The 20,864-nt window shown below is 48.6% G+C and overlaps 1 long non-coding RNA gene across 13 annotated transcripts in view; it reads right to left on the reverse strand.

Annotated features, from left to right (window-relative positions):
* The window catches only part of LOC126961609 (uncharacterized), a 205,926-nt gene that overhangs the window by 140,398 nt on the left and 44,664 nt on the right, over nucleotides 1–20,864 (reverse strand). For 12 of the 13 annotated variants that reach the window (XR_007728356.1, XR_007728359.1, XR_007728355.1 and 9 more), the window contains exon 2: nucleotides 18,155–18,324. The exons of the other annotated variant lie outside the window; for it this stretch is intronic. This is a non-coding gene — a long non-coding RNA (uncharacterized LOC126961609). The remainder of the gene's footprint in view (nucleotides 1–18,154; nucleotides 18,325–20,864) is intronic. 13 annotated transcript variants of the gene reach the window in all.

Raw genomic sequence — 20,864 nt, forward strand, 5'->3', positions numbered from 1 at the left:
AAAAAAAAAACCAAAAAACCCCCAAAAACACAAAGCATGAAGCTTTCTAAGGTTGGTATGGTAGGTTCTAAATAATTATATTCATTTAAATGAATAGATTACAACCTCCTCCACACTAGATCAGCCAATTAACCACTCTGTCCATTCTGTTTGATGCCACGCCCATCTTCCCTTCACCTCACCACCTGTCATTCCCATGTGCCTCTCTGCTTTCTGTTAGGGGCACTCGGCTTTGATCACCCAGCAGGGTTTTTGGTGCCAGGGAATTAGAAACCATGGCCAAGATCTGAGAACACGTCTATCCCCATATCACACAGGTTGCCCGCTGTTCCTCAGCCTTGCCCTGCGGAACGAGGCATGGCAGTGAAGCTGGAAAGTGCCCCCACGCCTCCCTGCCTGCCACGCGCCTGCCTGTGTGCACCTCATGTATGTGTATGTTCAAGGGCTGCAGCGCTATCAGCTGCACAGCACACACTGCAAAGCCTCCCAAGGCAGAGAAACACTTGCTCCCAGGACCGGGAAGGCCTGAAGAGGTACGAGCTGTTTGGCCCTAGGCAAGTGACTCCTCCTGTACCTCAGTCTGTTCACCTATAAAATGAAGACCATGTCCCCCATGGCCTGCAGAAGACTTTTTTTTTTTTTTTTTTTTTTTTTTTTTTTTTTTTTCCTGAGACATAGTCTCGCTCTGTCGCCAGGCTGGAGTGCGGTGGCGCAATCTCGGCTCACTGCAACCTCCACCTCCCGGAATCAAGTGATTCTCCTGCCTCAGCCTCCTGAGTAGCTGGGAGTACAGGTGTGCACCACCACGCCCAGCTAATTTTTGTATTTTTAATAGAGACGGGGTTTCACCATGTTGGCCAGGCTGGTCTTGATCTCTTGACCTCGTGATCTGCCTGCCTTGGCCCTGGCCTTGCATAGTGCTGGGATTACAGGCGTGAGCCACCGCATCCGGCCAGAAGACATGTTTAAAGTCATCCCTGAAACGAGTCTGAAGAGGGCTTCATATGACAGGCTCTCATGGTGCTCTTCCTAGTGCTTGGGAGCAGAGTGTGGATTCTGCCATCCCCAAGCTGTGCAACCTGGGGCAAGTGACTTGACATCTCTGAACCTGCACTTCCACATGTGCGAAATAGGGATGGTACTAGCAGCTAAAGTAGAGGTAAACAGTGGTTGTAAAAGTCTTTGAAAAGCATTAAACCACCATGCAAGCTAGGCCAGAGATAACTGGTTAATTACTAGAGAGAAGAATAAAAAGTGATCATGATAAGTGGTGATAATAATAGTAATAATAGTGCCAACCAAGATAGTGAGGCCTATGAAAGGCCATTCTTGAAATAAAATAAAAATGAATAAATAAGAACAAGTTTCTGCTAAAAGGAGGGCTCTAGCTCAAGTGTGAAGCAGACCCTGTTTTCATGTTTCGCAGAGAAACATGAGACTTATAAAAAAATTAAACTGGCCGGGCACAGTGGCTCATGCCTGTAATCCCGGCGCTTTGGGAGGCCGAGGCAGGCGGATCATGAGGTCAAGAGATCCAGAGCATCCTGACCAACATGGCGAAATTCCATCTCTACTAAAAATACAAAAATTAGCTGGGTGTGGTGGTGTGTGCCTGTAGTTTCAGCTACTCGGGAGGCTGAGGCAGGAGAACTGCTTGAACTCAGGAGGCAGAGGTTGCAGTGAGCCAAGATCGCGCCACTACACTAAAGCCTGGCGACAGAGCGAGACTCCATCTCAAAAAACAAAAACAACAACAACAACAGAAAATTAAACTGCAGAGCTGTGTCTTCCCTTCACCACGGAACCTGGAGTAGAGGTGGCAGTCCTTTCTCCTGCCACAGCTCCCTATCTCTCCCTACACCGTGTGGAAAGGCAGAGCAGACTTTGTTGAGAGCTCCCTTCTTGCCAGCCAAGGAAAGGCCTTTGATGGTGCTGGATGGATGAGGGGCAGGCCCCACTCAGCCTAAGCTCCAGTCCCAGCCCTGCCAGCCTGGCTCTGCGCCATCCTTTCTGTGGAACAAGCACTAGGGCTCAACCTGAAACAGCTGAGTGCTGGGGCCAAATCCAAGGCTCTTCCCCTTGAGCATGGGTCCCAGATGCCCTTCTCACACTCCACTGTGACATACTATAGTTGTAGATGTGCCTTTTAACCTCCCCAAGCTCTGCGAGGGCACTAACCCGGGCTATCTCTGTCAAGAGGTGGTACAGTATGACAGGCAAATTCAAAGGCCTGGAGGCCAGCTACCTAGCTTCACATTTAGCCCTTGCAGAAACTAATTGGGCATCTTGGGCAAATTATAAGCCTCTTGGAGCTTGGCTTTTTATCTGCAGAATAGAAATGATACTACAGCCGGGCATGGTGACTCGCGCCTGTAATCCCGGCACTTTGGGAGGCTGAGGCAGGCAGATCACTTGAGGCCAGGAGTTTGAGACCAGCCTGGGCAACATGGAAAAACCCCGTTCCTACTGAAAATACAAAAAAAAATTAGCTGGGTATGGTGGAACGTGCCTGTAATCCCAGCTACTCAGGAGGCTGAGACATGAGAATCACTTGAACTCGGGAGGTAGAAGTTGTAGTGGGCTGATTGCGCCGCTGCACTCCAACCTGGGAGACAGAGAGAAACTCTGTCTCGGGAAGGGAAGGGAGGGGAGGGGAGGGGAGGGAATTACAGACTTCTGGGCGTAACTCTCAGGCCCACTGTGTGTTGGTAACTTAGTGTCTTGATCTCAACTACCGTGAGGTTGTTTATGGATTTTATTTATCCGATTTAGTATGAAAATTAACATATTTCCCTGTAGAAATTCTGGGCTTGGCTAGAGGCACCGCCCCAGACACATGGTGTATTGGTCTATGGCTGCCATAACATAGGACTACAGACTGGTGGCTTTAACAACAAAAATTTATTTTCACATAATTCTGGAGGCCAAAAGACCAAGTTGAAGGTGTTGGCAGTTTGGTGTCTCCTGAGGCCTCTCTTTGGCTTGCAGATGGCTGTCTTCTCACTGTGTCCACACACGGCCTTCCCTCTGTGTGTGCGCATCCTGGTGTCTCTGTCCAAATGTCCTCTTCTTACAGGGACTCTAGCTCAGTTGGCTTAGGGCCCACCCTAACAGCCTAATTCTAACTTAATCACCTCCTTAAAGGCCCTACCTTCAAATCCGGCCACATTCTGAGGTCCTTGGTACTAGGACTTCAACATACGAATTTGGAGAGACACAGTTCAGCCCATTACACATGGTATGATATGCGTACTCCGTTGCCTTTCTGAAATCTCAAAACAGGATAAACTCCCAAACGTAATTCATCCTAAATGTTTTGAATAAAGGATGGAGGAGCTGGAGGACAGGCTTGTAGGATGGTGCAAAGGATAAACGTGGCAGCACACGGAAAGCCCTGGCCTGTGGTACAGAGCTCACAGCCTCCCAGGACCAAGCCAAGCGCCAGTTGAAAAGCAGTAGCTCAGCCATTGCTTCATGGAGGAATCCACGAACTCAAACAGAGGCCCGAATTCTTCTTCTACACTGTATGACCTTGGGGAAGCCACTCCCCGGGCCTCAGTTTGTTCACCTGTGCAAGGCAGGCAACTCCCACCTGGAAGAGGCACTTGGGGGCTAAAGGACACCCACAGGTAGAAGTGGGTACTTGTTGGCTGGGCGTGGTGTCTCACACCTGTAATCCCAGCACTTTGGGAGGCTGAGGCTGGTGGATCATGAGGTCAAGAGATCAAGGCCATCCTGGCCAACATGGTGAAACCCTATCTGTACTAAAAATACAAAAATTGGCTGAGCGTGGTGGCGTGTGCTTGTAATCCCAGCTACTGGGGAGGCTGAGGCAGGAGAATCGCTTGAACCTGGGAGGTGGAGGTTGCAGTGAGCCGAGATGGCACCACTGCACTCTAGCCTGGTGACAAAGACTCTGTCTCAAAAAAAAAAGAAGTAGGTACTTGTTGACTCTCAGTTACAGCAGTCACACAACCACAACAAGACAATTTCATCAAAAGGCATCTGTTCTAGTTAAGATATAGGCATTGTAGGCCTCTGTCATCCCTGAGAATGATTCTCAAATAACATTCTGTGACCCACAAGGAAACTTAAGAGTAACGGAGGTCAGCTTCACCCTGAAAGGCAAGTCTTTTCTTGGAGCCATGTCCACAGTTTTGGTTTCTTTTTCCATACGGTTGTGCCTTACTGCTAGTAATTAAGAGATATTCAAGATGATCAGTATTTCAAGTTTCGTGAGCGTTTTCTCCAAAGTCCTGCAGCCAACCTGCCTAGGCCATGCTTTGCATGTATGTATGTATCTTCTGTAGTTGGGATTCTACTGCGAAGGAGAAATTATGAACCAGGCACCTACGTGAACTGTAGCAAAAGAGAAGCAAAGGAAACAAATGAAAAGAAGAGGAAAGGAAAGAAAAGAAGAAAACAATGTTCCAGTCATCTAGGAAGTCCACATAGAAATGAGCTCACAACAGATTTCTTGGAGTAGGGAGAAGGAAACGTCTTCTCTGATCTCAGGAGATCTGGGTTTCAGCTCCAACTCTGCAAGTTAGAGCTTCCGCCTCAGCTTTCTTATCTGTCAAATGGAAGCAAATTACCTGTTCGATTTATCTCATGGTTAATTTGGGAGAGGTGTGGATAGTGCTGTTGCTACCAGAGCAAACATTAGAATGGTTTCTGATACTACATACTAAATAAATGTTACTATAACACTAAATACTAAATAAATGTTAGCTATTCTAATTTATTCTTCTAACTATCTTTACAGCCACCCCCTGATAAAGGCATTCCAAAGAGCTTGATTTTTGCAGATGGAGACAAGAGTGGGTTTGAGTCAGGTTCTCAGGCAATCTACAGGCTATCTCCAATATCAAGGTCTGTCTGTTCATTCATTTTACACAGAGTCCAGTAAAAGCATTCCTGCACAGGGAGGTTGCAGTGGGGTGATCTCCCAGCAGATCGGGGCCGAGATACTCCAGAACAACTCAAAAGGACAGAGATTGTCCGGCCCGACCTTCAAAGCAAGAATAAGTAATATGCCATAACCGTCAGTTCAGGGCCAAATTCCAGGCAGGCCCTTGTTCTCCCATTGAAGAAGGATAGAGAAGCTTTTGCCTACTGGAGAGAATGACCTGAAAAATGCAGGCACAACCTAGGTGCAGACACAGCTTGCCATTCTAAACCATGAGACCTTGCTGAGCTCCCCAGACAGTGCTTCTGTTGCCTCATCTGAAAATGAGGGCACATATTACATTTTATTTCAAAGTATGACTATAAAGTCAATAGAGAAAAAAGACTTAGCACAAAATAGGTACCCAAAACATACAAGTTCTTTCTAGAATAGGGTGTTTAAACAACAACAAAAAAAATGGCAGATCTTCAAGATGTAAAGGAAGCATCAAATGAAATGAGTAAGGAAACCAGGAGACTGGAAACAGGGAAGGGGCTTTGCAGCCCTGGGGAAATTTGTGCTGAGTAAGCAATGAGACAGTGAGTGTTAAGACAGTCTCAGAGTTCAGGGAGCTCAAAGGGCTTTAACAGACATGATCTCACTGGGATTTTTTTATTAGCTTCTAAGACAGGTTAACAGGTTCCTCCATCTCTGCTGAGACAACGAAACTGTGGGCTCCTCTGGCCTCCCTGGGCACATGGAGGCCGGGGCAGTCTTTCTGAACCTGCTTGGGTGGCAAAGGCCCAAGATCTGTTTCTTGATCTACAGTCTGTCGTGAGCCAGGCATTGCAGAAGGAAATTCATTTTAAAAAAATTAATTTCCTAGAGCAACATTGAAAGAATTCTGTTTTTTGGCCAGGCACGGTGGCTCACATCTGTAATCTCAGCACTTTGGGAGGCCAAGGCAGGCAGATCATGAGGTCAGGAGTTCGAGAGCAGCCTGGCCAATGTGGTAAAACCTCATCTCTATCAAAAACACAAACATTAGCCGAGCGTGGTGGCATACACCTGTAGTCCCAGCTACTTGGGAGGCTGAGGCAGGAGAATCACTTGAACCCAGGAGGCGGAGGTTACAGTGAGCTGAGATCATGCCACTCCAGCCTGGGCAACCGAGTGAGACTCCATCCCCCACCAAAAAAAAAAAAAAAAAAAAAAAAGAATTCTGTTTTTGTTTTTCTAAGGAGCAGCAGCGTGGAAAGAAGGAAAGTTTTGGGATCAACCCTGGGCTTAATTCCCAGCTCAGCTGCTTTCTGGCTATGTTTCCTAGTCTGCAAAATAGGGCAAACAGTTCTCCCCTTGAAGGGCAGTGCCAAGGACCAGTGCAATGACAAATGTGAGGTTCAGCCACAGTCTAGGCATGTGATGACCGGGGGAGGCTTGCTATTGATATTATTGTCTTCCTTTGTTGCATGCTTTTAATTTCTCCTTGGGGTATTCATTCAGCTCTAATCTCAAGACCTTTCTGTGATCTGACGTCCCTCGGATGTCAGATCCATGCTGTGACGCTCTCTTCCTTTTGATCAGCCTGAGGCCTGCATCAACTCTACCCACTAGCCTTGCCCTGGGCTTCCTACCCAGGGCCCTACCCCTGAGCTCTCTGCCGGGGCACGGGTATGACAACGACACAGCAGTGGACACTGCTGTGCAAGGAGCTTTGCCTCAGGAATATTGAGCTCCAGCAGTGCACTGGGGTAGTAGGAACAGGTGGGATGGAAGTTTCCCAGGAGGGTCCTCTCTCTCTCTAAGGAAGCCTCGGTTCCTTCTTCATTAAGACAGAGGCGCCGGGTGTGGTGGCTCACGCCTGTAATCCCAGCACTTTGGGAGGCCAAGGCAGGTGGATCATGAGGTCAAGAGTTCGACACTGGTCTGGCCAACATGGTGAAACCCCATCTCTACTAAGAATACAAAAATTACTCAGGCATGGTGGCATGTGCCTGTAATCTCAGCTACTCAGGAGGCTGAGGCAGGAGAATTGCTTGAATCCGGGAGGCAGAGGTTGCAGTGAGCCGAGATCACACCACTGCACTCCAACCTGGGCGATACAGCAGGACTCCATTTGGAAAAAAAAGAAAAGAAAAGACAGGGGCTTGCATTCCCATGTGATGGCCCAGTGGAGTGACATAATGTCTGTGAAATGGCTTATAAACTGTAAAAGTACTGAGCAGACTGAGCTGTCAGCCATCCTCCCTCCTACACCTCCTCACTAGAGGGTGCTCCTCGTGGGCACCTGAATCTCGACTGTGAGGGAAGGAGACATAAAGGAGAATTCCCAGCCTAGGCACTTTAGGGTGAAAGTCAGTCCTTCCAGGTCAGTCTTTAGTTCTGGTGACACATCTGTCTCCTAAGTGACTTCCCATCCCCCAATCAGCTCTTCTCCCAAGAGTCCTTTAAGCAAATTCCATCTGAGCCCAGTGACCCCTGGCCCCCGGTGCTTATTTGAGACAGTGGGAAACTCCTCCACCTTCAGGTTCAGGAGTGGAGGCAGCGTGGAGCAGTGGTTGGAGCTCCCACGCTTGAAGCAGGATCAGCCTCACCTGGGAAACTCTGGCCACATCTCCCCACATGGCACAACAGCTTTGTGGCTAAGGGCTGGACAGGCAGATGGCACACAGGAGCTGGGACACCCAGAAACGCCCAGGTCTCAGACTCCCACTCCTATGCAGGGAGACCAATAACAGCACGTCGCCACGGGACTATTGGGTGTTAACCCCAGGACTTGGCACAAAGTGGCACCCAAGTGAGGTGAGCCGCTTTCTCCGGTTAGCATGCCCACTGTCAAGCCCGCATCATCAGTAAAAGGGAGATTAGAAGAGTATGTGCCCCGGAAGTTTATTAAAAGGTTTAAATGAGAAGATTCATGTAAAGGGCTTAGCACAGTCTCTGACACTAGTAAGTGCTCAATAAATGAGCGTTCTAATGGCTTCAGTTGGAGGGAAACTCCCGTCCTCTGGCATGCAGCTTTTCCAGGAACTGGGGCCGCCAGGGAAGGTGGGGGACAGCCTCAGCTGGAAGCAGAAGAGTCTCTGGCCTGTGACTAAGGCTCAGCGAGTCAGAATCCAGCTGCTGGGCAGGGCTGGCTTGGGCTGATGCCTGGCCTGGCCCCTGTTCAGGGTGATGCGTTTTTACCGTAAGGTCTGGGTAACTCTACAGCCAGCACTGGACCTCCCTGTCCCTGGGTGGGGCCTGACACTCACCCATCAACCATGACAGCCACTTCATAAAAGAGGCGGGGACTCTGGAGCAGTGATGGCCCAGTAAGAAAGGACAGATTCACGGGTTTCAGCGTCATCTGCTAAATGCCACGCCTGTTGGTTTAACCATGTTAGAGGTGCTAGTATAGCACAGCAGGTCTGGATGCCAGGCTGAGCTCCGGGACAGGAGCCAAAGTCAATTAATACCAGGGATGGGGGGCGGGGGTGGCTGAATAGGGAGTGGATGCTGATGGGCAGCGGCAGTGAAGGGAGGCTGAGCTCCCTCCCGAAAACAGGAGGGAAGAAAAGAAAGGTCGGGGAGAGAGAGGGGAGAGAGAGAGGGAGACAGAGAGAGACACACATACACACACACACACACACACACACACACACACACACAGCTCCTAGAGTTCAAACGTTCCAAACTCAATGCAGCAAATGGGAGGTTCATGTCACAGGCGGCTGGCCTTCAATGTGTCCCATAAGCCAGGTACTACTAGGTGAGCCCTTCACCTACATAGTCTTATTGTAACAACAGCTGGGACGGCATAGTGATCTGGTGTGTGGGCGCCAGAGACCAACTACGAAGTTCCACATGTTGACCGGCCCCTTCCTTGCTGACTAACATTGGACAAGTTAATTAACAGCTCTGTGCTCCACTCTCCTCATCTGTAAAATGGGAACAGTAGTATCCCCCCTCCCCAGCCAAAGGCTACACATGAGGATTAAGTGTGTTCAGGCATGGAAAAGGCTTAAACAGGGCCTGGCTCGCAGTATCCCCCGACGAAAGGCGGCTCTTCCTGACACCTCTTACCACAGCCTGTGAGGTAGACATTCTCAAGCTTCCTTTTAGAGCTGAGACCAAGGGGGTTCCGAGAGGGTGAGCGATGTGCTCGTGGTCGCTGTATTGATCTGCCAGGGCTACTATAACACATTTTCACAGGCTGGGTTGCTCAAACAACAGAGGTTTATTTCCTCACAATCCTGAAAGCCAGAAGTCCAGGATCCAGATGTGGAGAGTTGTTTCTTCTGAGGCCTCTCCTGGGCTTGTAGATGGTCACCTCCCCCCTGTGTCTACATGTGGTCTTCCCTCCTCCTGTGTCGTCTTAATCTCTTCTCCCAATAAGGACGCCAGTCTGACCGTATTACAGCCCCACCACGTGAGCTCAGTTAACTGTACCTCTCTAGAGACCCTATTTCCGAACACAGTCGCATTCTGGGGTATGGGTGAGTAGGACTTCAACCTATGGTTTAAGGGGGACAGAATTCATCCAGTCATAGTCACCAAGCTTCCCTGAAGCTCCCCTGGTCTGGAATGGAGAAATCTCAGTGAACCAAGATCAAAATCTGAGGGCAACCTTGGCTTTCCCCTTCTACACAGAATTGGATGACAGCTAGGAGATGGACCTGTGAATTTTCTCCCCTGAGAAACCAGACGGGACCACCTAGAGCAGGTCTCCTTCCCACAACGCCCTGGACCTACCGGGGGCACAAGCTGGGGCTCAGGGAATACCTCTGTGCTCCACCACTCGGCTGCTGCCTTTCAAGAGAAGGAAAACGCTGCTACACGCCATCCACAGCCACCGCACAATACCGTATCCCTTTGTCAGGGAAAATAAAACAGAGGGGAAGTCACTCTGGGACTTACTATGGCCTTGGGTCAAAGGCAGGCTGACCGGGGCTGGCAGAAGAAAGCTAAAACTCACTTCTCTGGGATTCTAGGAATTTCAACAAGTGAGACTAACAACAGATACTTTCAGATTAAAGAAAGGCAGTGCGTTCCCAAACTCTGACCCCTGTGCACAGGCTCTGCAGAAACGCTGTCACTTGGCACTCAGTTTCCTTGTGGGTAAAATGGGGATAATAATATTGTCTGTCTGCCTAATTTGTGCAAGGCTCTTACAAGAGGGTATAGCACATAGTAAGTGCTCAATAAATGTGAGCTCTTCTTTGTATTCCTGTTTCAAAGTGTTTGTAAGTATTTCACAAGATTCAGAAACCTTGTCCCTGGATTGTGATCATCGCCTTTTCTTCAGTCTTCCATCCACAGACCCAGCCTCTGGTGGGCAGTCACAACACACCTGGTCATGTCCAGAGAGGTCCAGAAACCCGCCCCAGGTGTCAAAGCAGCTCAGAGGCAGGGCCGGGTGAGACTCTGCCTGACTCTTCCATTCTCCCAAATCTAAGCTAAGCAGTGATTCCTATGCCTACCTGGGAGGGGAGAAACCTGAGGCCTGCCTTGTAAATCCCCATAGGCTCAGTGTGCCTGGCATTGGGCTGGGCAGGGGAGACAGAGGGAATGCCAAAGAAAGAGCAGTTACAAAGGACAGACCACAGGCCCAGGATGAGGGGACTTTCAAGGGCTTGTTCATGTTTCTGTTTTTGCCCAAACTCTCTCGATCTACCTTTGAGCAACAGTAATTATCTCTTTGCATCCATCAACTTCATATACCATCCCTGTCCAATTCTTTCCCAATAAGCCAGAGAATAAGAGTGCAGACATCAAAGGTCAGCTTTTCATGGTGCTGAACCCATTTAACCCAGCTGTGTGGCTCTAAGTAAGCTACCTAAGCTCTCTGAGCCTCCATTTCCTCATGTGCAAATTGAGGAAAATACTCACCTATTTATTAAAAGGAAAGAAAAGATTGAGTACATGCCATGTGACAGGCCTTCAACAAGGGACCATCTCTTGTCATAAACAAGAGGCATATTCTGAACAAGTGACCATGGGTTTAACTTGTACACAGGTATTATGAAAACGATGTCTGCATTTCAATAAATATTTGTTATATAAATGAACAGGACTGTTCCCAGAGCCTGCTGCTTGGAGGAAACTGGGGAATAAGGAACTCAAAAACAAGGTAAGAATGTCAGAGCAGGGAAGGGAAGGGAGGAGGGAGGGAGTCGTGACCTTGGGTCAAAGGCAGGCTGACCGATGCTGGCAGAAGAAAACTAAAACTTACTTTTCTGGGACTCTAGGAATTCCAACAAGTGAGACCAACAACAGATACTTTCAAATTAAAAAAGGCATTGTTCCCAAACTCTGACCCCTGTGCACAAGGTCTGCAGAAAAGCTATCACTTTGTACTCAGATTCCTTGTAGATAAAATGGGGATAATAATATTGCCTGTCTGCCTAATTTGTACAAAGCTCTTACAAGAGGGTCTAGCACATATAGTAGGTGCTCAATTGTATTCCTATTTAATAGTCTTGCTATCATTCGTCCGTAGTCTCTTTCTTTTTCTTGGGAACCAGCATTTTCTCATACACAAACTAGTTACCAAACAATGAAGATGACCACCGCTTCCTCTCTATCATGAGTAACAGGCTACCTGGAAACATTGGAAAGATGGAAGATGCTTTCTTGACATGGGGTTCACCTTCCTACAAATACTTAACCTCTTCCCCCTTCCTCCACTAGACTATACGGCCCACAAGGGCAGAACCATGTCTGTTTTGCTTGCTCTTATATCCCTAGCACCTAGGAGTGTCTGATACATTAGGCACCCAATACCATCGATTGAATGACTCATGCATAATAATAACTCAACAAGCTCGGGTGAGTCAGCAAGAGCAGAAAGGCCAGTCACCCTAAGTTCCCTGCGTTGGATGTGTGGCTGGTACCCTGACAGACCAGAAGCAATGTGGCCTGCAGGGTTTTTCCTGGGTCTGCACTCCAGCGAGCCCTGCCTTGGTGCAATGTTTTGCCTGTCTCTAAACCCCTTCGCACACATTCGCCTGTGTTACTAACTCTTTCTCTTTTCCGACCTGCAGGGAGGCTGGTAGCTTTAGTCTCTTCCTACAGAGAAACAAAAGGAGGCCCAGAGAGCCCATGGGTCTCTCCCTAGGACACAGAGTTGATCGGGGACAGTGAGTGTCCCAAAAGCCAGGCCTTTGGTTCCACATCCTGTGCTGAGTAAAGTGCTAAATAATGTTGGTTAGTTGAAGGAAAAAATGAACAGATGGGAACAACAGTGCGATGTGATCATTTTCCAGAGGACTCAGTCCTGTCCATGGCTACGTAACAGAAAAAACTGCTCAGTGGGAGGTCCAAAACTGATACTCAAGGCAACAAAAGGAACAGGGAAAGGAAATCGTTGCAGATAAGCAATGGACGAGACCAGCGTGTCCTCCTAGGTTGTCAGGGCACAGACCAGGGAATGTGAGGATTCATGCTGGCTTTGGAGGGCCTTCAGCATAGGGCAGGTGAGGGCAGACTGCTCATCCCCCCGGGCAATCAAGGGAACTACCAGAAATGGCATCTCCCCCATGAGACTGGCAAAAAGCCAAATTCTGACCTATCAAATGTGGGTGACCAGATGGGGGAAAACAGGGCTCTTGTGTACAGCCAGTGGGAGTGTAAATCGGCATGATTGTTCTGGAGGGCAATGTGATCGCATCTTAGAAAATGTTCCTTAGCCTCCAAGGCAGCGAAGTCGCCTCGGGGTATAAATCCTGGAAGAGCTGTCACATAAGTGACCGAGAAAGCACGTGCGGATGTTCCTCCCAGCAGTGTTTGTAATATGGGAGAATAAAAAAGAAAAGAAAGAAAAGAAAAAAAATGCTTCAAGCACGGTGTCTCAACAGGGGAATGGTTAACTGGCCCTTGAAAAATACTCGGCAACTGTTCATTGTTCATTCTCCTCTGATCCGACTTCCCACACACACACTCACCCCACCCACTTCAGGTTCATTTTTATGTTTTATCAGCCTATTGCCCTGACCCCCAGGAGAAAGTAGAATTCACATGTGAAAAAGGAGGGTCAGACTCCCTGCAAAGCTTTTCTATGTCCTTTGCCCAGGAGAGGTTCCCATTACAATCGGGCCTGGACCTCAGCCATGAGCACGGGGAGGGAAGGAACCAATTTCATTCCACTTAAACCAATTTGCTGGGCCCAGACAGCAGCTAATGAGCAGCCTGCGCCCTCGGAGTCATCGATACCACTTTCCAAATCAAGTTACCAAATTGGTCTTAAAACCACTTCAAAGGGGCCAGGCTGACTGTTACCAGTGAGGCACCCTGCCGGCCATATGGCCGCGCTTCTTCCCACTGGCATGCTCCTCCTCGGCATCAGCTGCAGAGGAGATGAGCTGGCTGGCTGCCTTTGTCTCTGCTTTGGATCCCTCCTTCCCCTGAATGCCTGATCGTCCATAATGGAACTTGGGTCACCATTAAAAAAAAAAAAAAATGAGACAACTGTGGCAGAGGGATTCAAATAAAGGAGGGCCCATACAGGCAGCGCAGTCACTAACACAACAGCCCGGTGAGGTCAGTACTCTTATTGCCCCCATTTTACAGACAAAGAAACTGAGAGGATGAAAGCTGGGCAAGGTCTCACCATGGCTAGCAAGTGGCATAACCAGAAACTGAACCTGCGGCTTCCTTAAACCACAATCCATGCTCAGCCTCTAAGCCACGCAGGTTTTATAGTTTAGATCTTCATGACTGACATTCCCTTCTCTACAATCAAGCATAAAAAATAGTCAAATGGGCCAGGTGTAATGGCTCATGCCTATCATACTAGCACTTTGGGATGTTGAAGCAGGAGGATCGATTGAGCCCAGGAGTTCGAGGATGCAGTAAACTAGGATGGCACCACGGTACTCCAGCGTGGGCCACCCCCATCTCTTTAAAAATAAATGGTCAACCGAACCTTGAACAAGAGCCAAAAATAATTTTCCTTAAGAGGCTCTTCGTTACTAATCATAAATATAACCCCTACTTTTTAGAGGGTGCCCATGGAATGAAAACCGCCAGACTATCTTGCCTCTTTAATCACACAAAAGTCCTGAAGTAGATAGGATGATTTTTTCTCGCACATGTGGAGTAATATGCTCCACGTCCTACAGCCAGGAACAGAACACTCATCTTCCACATCGGGGATGAAATTCACTGTGAACCCTCAACTCAGTATTCTTTTCCCTAAACCCAACTGTCCATCAACCTGTCTGTCTTCAAGCAGAAGGGTCTGTGGAAGAGCCCACGCCAACCCTATTAGGTGGTCTCTAGATTAGTGGTTCCCAACAAAGGGAGCCTTTTGCACACACATATGCACACACCACCACCACCACCACCACCACCACAAAAGAACATGTGGCAATGTCTGCAAACACTTTGGGCTGTCCCAACTGGAAGCTGGGATTGCGATGGACCGTGCTACTAGCATCCCGTGGGTAGAGGCCAGAGATGCTGAGCTATATCCTACAATACAATACGCAGGACAGCCCCCACAACAAATCATCTGACCCAAAATATGAGCAGCGCCAAGGCTGAGAAACCCTGCTGTAGACCCCACCTATGTCTTTGCAATTTCTTCATGGTCTTGATATCATACAAAGAGTGTTTCTTTATCAATCAATACAATAAAGTAATACTTACTCATTTGCATTAAAACTGAGCACGACTAATTTTTGCAGCTAACGGACCCACCAGGGCTGGCCAGAATAAAGGACTGGGCTGGAATTCATTGCCTGAAATGGTGCTAAGATCACTTGAGAAATGTGTTCTTCCACTTAAGATTACCAGGAGGCTGCTATGTGCCAGACCCCGCACTAGGATCTGGGGATGGCGTCAGTGGGCAGGAAAGCTCTGTGCAGGACCTCCTTCTGTCCCCAGAGGACACACATCATCTTACTGAGTCACCAGGTGGTCCATGGGACATTTCCAGGCCCCCCACAACAGCACATTCTCTTCTTTCAGGACCTCAAGAGAGAGGCTCAAGACAGAACAAAAGGAGACCTGGGAAGATGGGTCACTCAACTCAGAGAGGAGGCCCTGAGGCAGGCCCTGCTCCCTCCTCAGATTTTATTTCTCAAATCCTAAGGAATAATAACCACAGTTAAAATGACAGTTTATACAAATCTCAGCATTGGAGATGAGTTTCATTACAGGTTTTCCAAAGCCACTTCAGAACAGCCACTACCTAAACAGCACTCAGGACAGGAGAGCCGATGCCCAGCTTCAAGGAGGGACTGAATCTCACAGTCTTTCCCACTGAAAGACAATAAAGCTGGGGGCTCCAATACTTAAAGCAAAATGAGGCACCAGCTGGTCAGGCAAGTCAGAATTTCAACCCAGCTCTACTGAATGAGAACCTTCAACACTGACACCAGGTGGCTATCACTCATCCTGGTCAACAGTACATGGTGGACCTCAGAAAGCTCTGGACACTCCCTGGGCCTCAGTTTCAGCAGCTGTAGAATGGTTAATCATGTCCCCTGTGGCAACCTTGGGGGCTCTTCCAGGTCAAGGGGGAGAGGTGAGTGACATCAGTTTCAATGTATGAAGATGTAAATTAGGTGCTTTCCCACCACTGGCTGTGTAGTTGCCTGCAGGAGAAGCGTTAATGAGAGGTGGTTGTGGGTCAACAAGAACAGAACGACACCTGATTTCTTTCCTGGCATCACAGGCAGATGAACCTAGGTTGAGATGCCAGCTCTATAACCTTAGGCAAGGCATGGAAATTCTCCATGATCCCTTCCACATTCACACAACGAGGATGACACTTCCCAACGGGCAGAACTGACAGGCGAAAGTGTCCGGCCAAGGCAAACATGGCCTTGTGAGTCTTAAGAGCCACATGCAGGGAGTTACAGAGCTGGGGACATGGGATCACACTCTGAGGGCCCAACATCTGTGGGCCTGGGGACCTGGGACTCAGGGTGCCCTTGGGAAGGGAGTCGTCCCCTGACAAAAATGGGCCCACAGGGCTGGTGCCCTGCAGGCTGGTTCAAAGAGCCAAGGGCCCTAAGGAAGTCAAAGGGGATGGTCTCCGGAAGGAGAGGCATGGCCCACTTCCCAAAAGAGAAAATTCCTACCCCACATCCATGGCCCAGAGCTGAGCTGGTGCTGGACGAGGGGCTGTGGAAGAAAGAGGGGCCCCTCAGGCCAGAGAGACACTGGTACCAGAGCAGGAGACTGAGTGTGGCCTGGAAAGACATGCATTGCCCTAAATCAGAATAAAATTTGAAAAAGGCATGATGATCACAGTATTCACATATATACCAAAACACCAAAATAATAATAAATCTATAAAAAGTAATGCCCAAAAATAGCAAGCTGGCTAAATAAATCATGACATTTCTACCACTAGAGTAATGACAGCAAACATTTACTGAGGATTTACTATAGACCAGATACTATTAAGTTGACCTTTTATAGGTCAACAATTCAATGCTGCCAAATTCATATGGCTCAACATAATATTTTAAGGGCTTTACATGTATCCATTCACTTAATCATCACAGCAACCGTTCTGAGGTACCGTGTCAGAATACCTGCCACACTCCATGCCAATCAAAGAGATGTCCATGTCGGAATTTCCTGGAACCTGTGAATATGTTGCCTCCCATGGCAATGGAACTTCCTAGATGTGATTAAAGCTAAGGACCTTGAAGTAGGGATTATTCTGGATTATCAGCGTGGCCCCAGTTCAATCACATGAATCCTTAAAATTAGACAATCTTTTCTAGCTGAGATCACAGAAGTGAAAAGAAAGAGGGAGAAGAGATTTAAATCCTAAAAGGAACTGGACCCACCATTGCTGGACTTGAAAATGGAGAGAGGAGGCCATAAGCCTAGAGGGGAGGCTCCCAGAAGCTCAGTGCAACTGGACAGCCAGCAACAAAACAGGATCTCAGTCCTACAACCTCAAGGCAACGAATTCTGCCAACACCCAGGATGAGCAAGGAAACAGACTCTCCCCCGCAGTCTCCAGAAAGGAAGGCAGCCTACAGGCTCCTTGATGTGAGCCTGGAGAGATCTGTCTGACCTCTGCCCTAGATAACTGGACATGAGCCAGGCACAGTGGTTCACACCTGTAATCCCAGCACTTTAGGAAGCCGAGGTGGGAGGATCGCTTGAGTCCAGGAGTTTCAGGCTAGCCTGGGCAAGATAGTGAGACCTCGTCTCTACAAAAAATACAAAAAATTAGCCAGGCGTGGTAGCTCACGCCTGTAGTCCCAGCTACTCTGGAGACTGAGGTGGGAGGATCCCTTGAGCCCTGGAGGTCAAGGCTGCAGTGGGCCAGGATCAAACCATTGCACTCCAGCCTGGGTGACAGAGCAAGACTCTGTCTCAACGCCGTCCCCGCTCCCAAAAAAAAACTATGCATTAATATATTATGGTGTATAAATGCTAAATTTGTGTTAATATTTTATGGCAATCATAGAAATTAATAAGTGGGATAAAAAGCATTCGTAGCCACACTTGGAGGCAGATGAGAATATGAATCACAATGCCCAAGGTCGCTCAGCCATGAAGGAGCAGAGCCAGGTCTGACCAGCTCCTGGGACCTCTGGCCCTGCTGTTCTGCTCTACAGTCTCATGGAAGAACAATTCCAAATCCAGTTCCCACATAGCAACACAAAGACTGTATTTTGGGCTGACTCTACCAAAAGTTAGGCTTTAAAAAAATGCAGTTATTATTTTCAGTGATTAAAATTGTTAAAAGATCTTGGCCTGCCCAGGCCTGGATGATGGCAATAAAAATGTGGCTAAAGATGAACTAGCATAGGGGTTGTGGGGCGGGGAGGGGGGGGTTGGGGAATAATAAGTCTAAAGAGACCAGGCCTGGTATTCAGCAGGAACTCACTCACCTGCAGTGGTTTTGTAAAAGGCTGAAATGGTCCCATAGCAGCGAGTAAACGGATGCCTCCCCATGAGGGCAACTGTTACCCCCCTGTGTCTAGGCATGTTCCCTGGGGGAATATTCTCTCACACACCTCCACAAAATGCAGGGTTTAGGCCTGACACAGAGCCTCAGAACCCGGCATCATGTATCCCAATGCCTCAGACTCGAATATTTGACCATCACCCCCAAGGGATCAGAAAGTTAGAAAACAGTGGGCCCAGCAGGCAGGTGCCTTTGGACTTACCTAGAAGAAAGGAAAAGCTCTGCTTTGGTCAGGCCTCTAAAGATATGGAAAGTATGTGGAAAATGTATAGACCCTCAGGCCTGCTTCAATCATCTCTTCATCTTCTCTGTTAGCACATGGCCTCTGGTAAGCCACTTACCTCTCCAAATCTCAGTGTCCTGGCTGTAAAATGGGAACACCAAGGGAGCCATGTGCCATGCAGCTCAAAGGGGAAATGATTCAGCCTCCACTTAAAGTACCATCACCACGGCTGTATGTGCCAAGGACACCTGCGCCACCTCGGGAGAAGGCTCCAGGGAGCGTGGTCAGCTGCAGAAGCAAAAGGTATGAGTGTCAGTGCCCTGGAGTGAAAGGCAGGCCTCACAGAGCACAGCACTGCCAGGGACTCGAGGCTTCCAGAGACCCGCACCCGGTTCCCGTGCTGTCTGACATGGCTTTTCTCCAGCACCTCCACCTGCCGGACCATACCCTGTCCACCTCTGCTCCACCTGAGGTCCTAGGCCCCCATCCATGAAGTCTGTGTGCTTTAACCATCCCATATCAGGGTGCAGGGCTACGGTGCTGGTTGGGAAAGGGCCGCAGCCCCACCTTTGTACATGGAACCCTTAAAAAATGTTGGTCAAATGAGAAGGCAGGTGAGGATAGGGGAGAAGAGCCACTGGGTTGCCAAGACAGACCCCAGCTCTTTCTTCCTCCATAACCGCAAAGCCTTGGCCTAGAGAAAGCAGAAGCAAGAAGAGAAAGCAGAAGCAAGAAGACCCCTTGGTCCAACCCTCATAGTCCAATTGAACTTCCCAGATAGAGAAAGTACACACCACAAAAGGGAAGGGGCTTCTGTGATATCACCCAGGAGTCTTAAATTGCTGCATCCCTCTCAGCCTCAGTTTCCCTATCTATGAAATGGGCATGCTGCCCTCCTGTGCACCTCACCAGAGGAAGGACTGCTCCAAGGAGACGCTCAACAAACCTCCCTGTGTGAGCATACATTCTGCCACAGGATGACCGCACCATCGAACAAGACCCACTCACTTGCCACACACAGACTCTGGGACAGAAGAACGCAAGGGCAATAAACCTAAGATTTTGGACATTAGTAAAAACAGACTGAAATCTTCATTCATTTTCAGGGACACTTCAGTCTTTCTCTTCCGTGTGCCCCGGTGCTGCAGCTTTGAAAACAAATGGCATTTCTTTTTAAGGTGTCATTTTTCTTTAAACACCTTAAGAAAAAATGTTAGAATCCCAAAGGGATCTTACATTTGCGTTCTTGTGTAATCTGTTTTGCTAGAAGCTTTCAAATATATATATTTTTGAAGCCACAGGATACAGCCCCAGGGTGAGGCCTTGGGTTCCTATCAGCAGCCCCTCAAGGCTCTGGGAGCATCTCTTCTTTTCATCTGGAGCAGCTGTCCTTGAGGAACATGCCGTGGACACAGCTGTCTGAGATGAGTAAGCCTCATCTCTGGCCAAAATGAAACACACTGTGATTTGGGGTCTTTCTGTCTCAGGATGGGGCTTCCTCGGAGGCCTGAAGCCACGCGGGACGGCATCCTTTCCCTGGAAAGCGCTGAGATTGTCAATCTCGCTCACATTTGATCAGGGCTTGTTGCCTCTTCATGGTCCCCGCTGATGAAAGCAGGGCTGGCGCTGTTTCTGGAATTGATGTGAGGAATACTGCCCCCATCCCAGCCCTAGGAAGAAACAATATCGTTCTCCAGATGCCTATGCTCCTTCTGCAACACCCCAAGGAGGTCACTTGAAGAGGTTACAAGGCCAGTGATTCCCAGCTGGCTTCTGCTGAGGCAAAGAGACTGATCTTGGAAGAATCAGACCAGGAGCCTGATGAGGAAAACCGAGGGACTCCAGTGTCGACTTCCAACAGGCTCTGAACTAGACGGAGCATGTAGCATGATTTAGCGTGACAGGGACTAAATTCTAGCTCTGTCGCTTTCGCAGTGAGACTAAAAAATGTCTCTGAGCCTTGGGTTTGACATCTGTAAACCACGGGTGATAAATAATGCCCTTGTTCGATGCCCATAAAGATTGAATTGAATTGGGGCCAGGCTCACTCCTGTAATCCCAGCATCTTCCTTCAGAAGGAAGAAAGCATAATCTATATGCTGGCTGGCTCTACGCAGCAGCAGGCATCACAGGGGGTTTTTGTCTGCCTTTGCTTCTGAAGGTTATCCCACTACCTATTGAGAGAGGACAGGTCGGTCTCTCTCTCTCTCTCTCTGTCTCTGTCTCTGTGTGTGTGTGTGTGTGTGTGTGTGTGTGTGTGTGTGTGTGTGTGTGTCTTTTTCCCAGGGGTGGGCATTTTCATTCAGGCAGGTGGCACCCTGCCCAAGGAGCATGAATCACTTAAGGCCAGACTTCGAGACTAGCCTGACCTACATGGCGAAACCCTGTCTCTACTAAAAACACAAAAATATGCTGGGCGTGATAGCACACACCTGGAATCCCAGCTACTCAGGAGGCTGGAGGCACGAAAATCACTTGAACCCAGGAGGCAGAGGTTGCAGTGAGCCAAGATTGTGCCACTGCACTCCAGCCTGTCTAAAAAAAAAAAGAAAAAAGAAAAAAAGAAAAGCATGAATTAGATAATGAGCCAAAGCATCTCAAGATTTGCACCCAAGACTCATCAGTTCCCTTGCCCCTGCTGTCAAATTAATTGCAGTTTACTCGTAGAGGTAAAGAGGGTGCCCAGAGCAAAGGGACTGAACCAGATAACTCAAGGTAATCACCCAGTGGATGATGCGGGCTGCAAGCCCGAGGGGTTAGGTGACTTGGTCTGGACTTAAAATGGGGACAGGGAATTAGATACCAGCATTCCTTTTTCTGATTTACAA

This window comes from Macaca thibetana, chromosome 8 (assembly GCF_024542745.1).
Source record: "Macaca thibetana thibetana isolate TM-01 chromosome 8, ASM2454274v1, whole genome shotgun sequence".
Classification (NCBI taxonomy): domain Eukaryota; kingdom Metazoa; phylum Chordata; class Mammalia; order Primates; family Cercopithecidae; genus Macaca; species Macaca thibetana.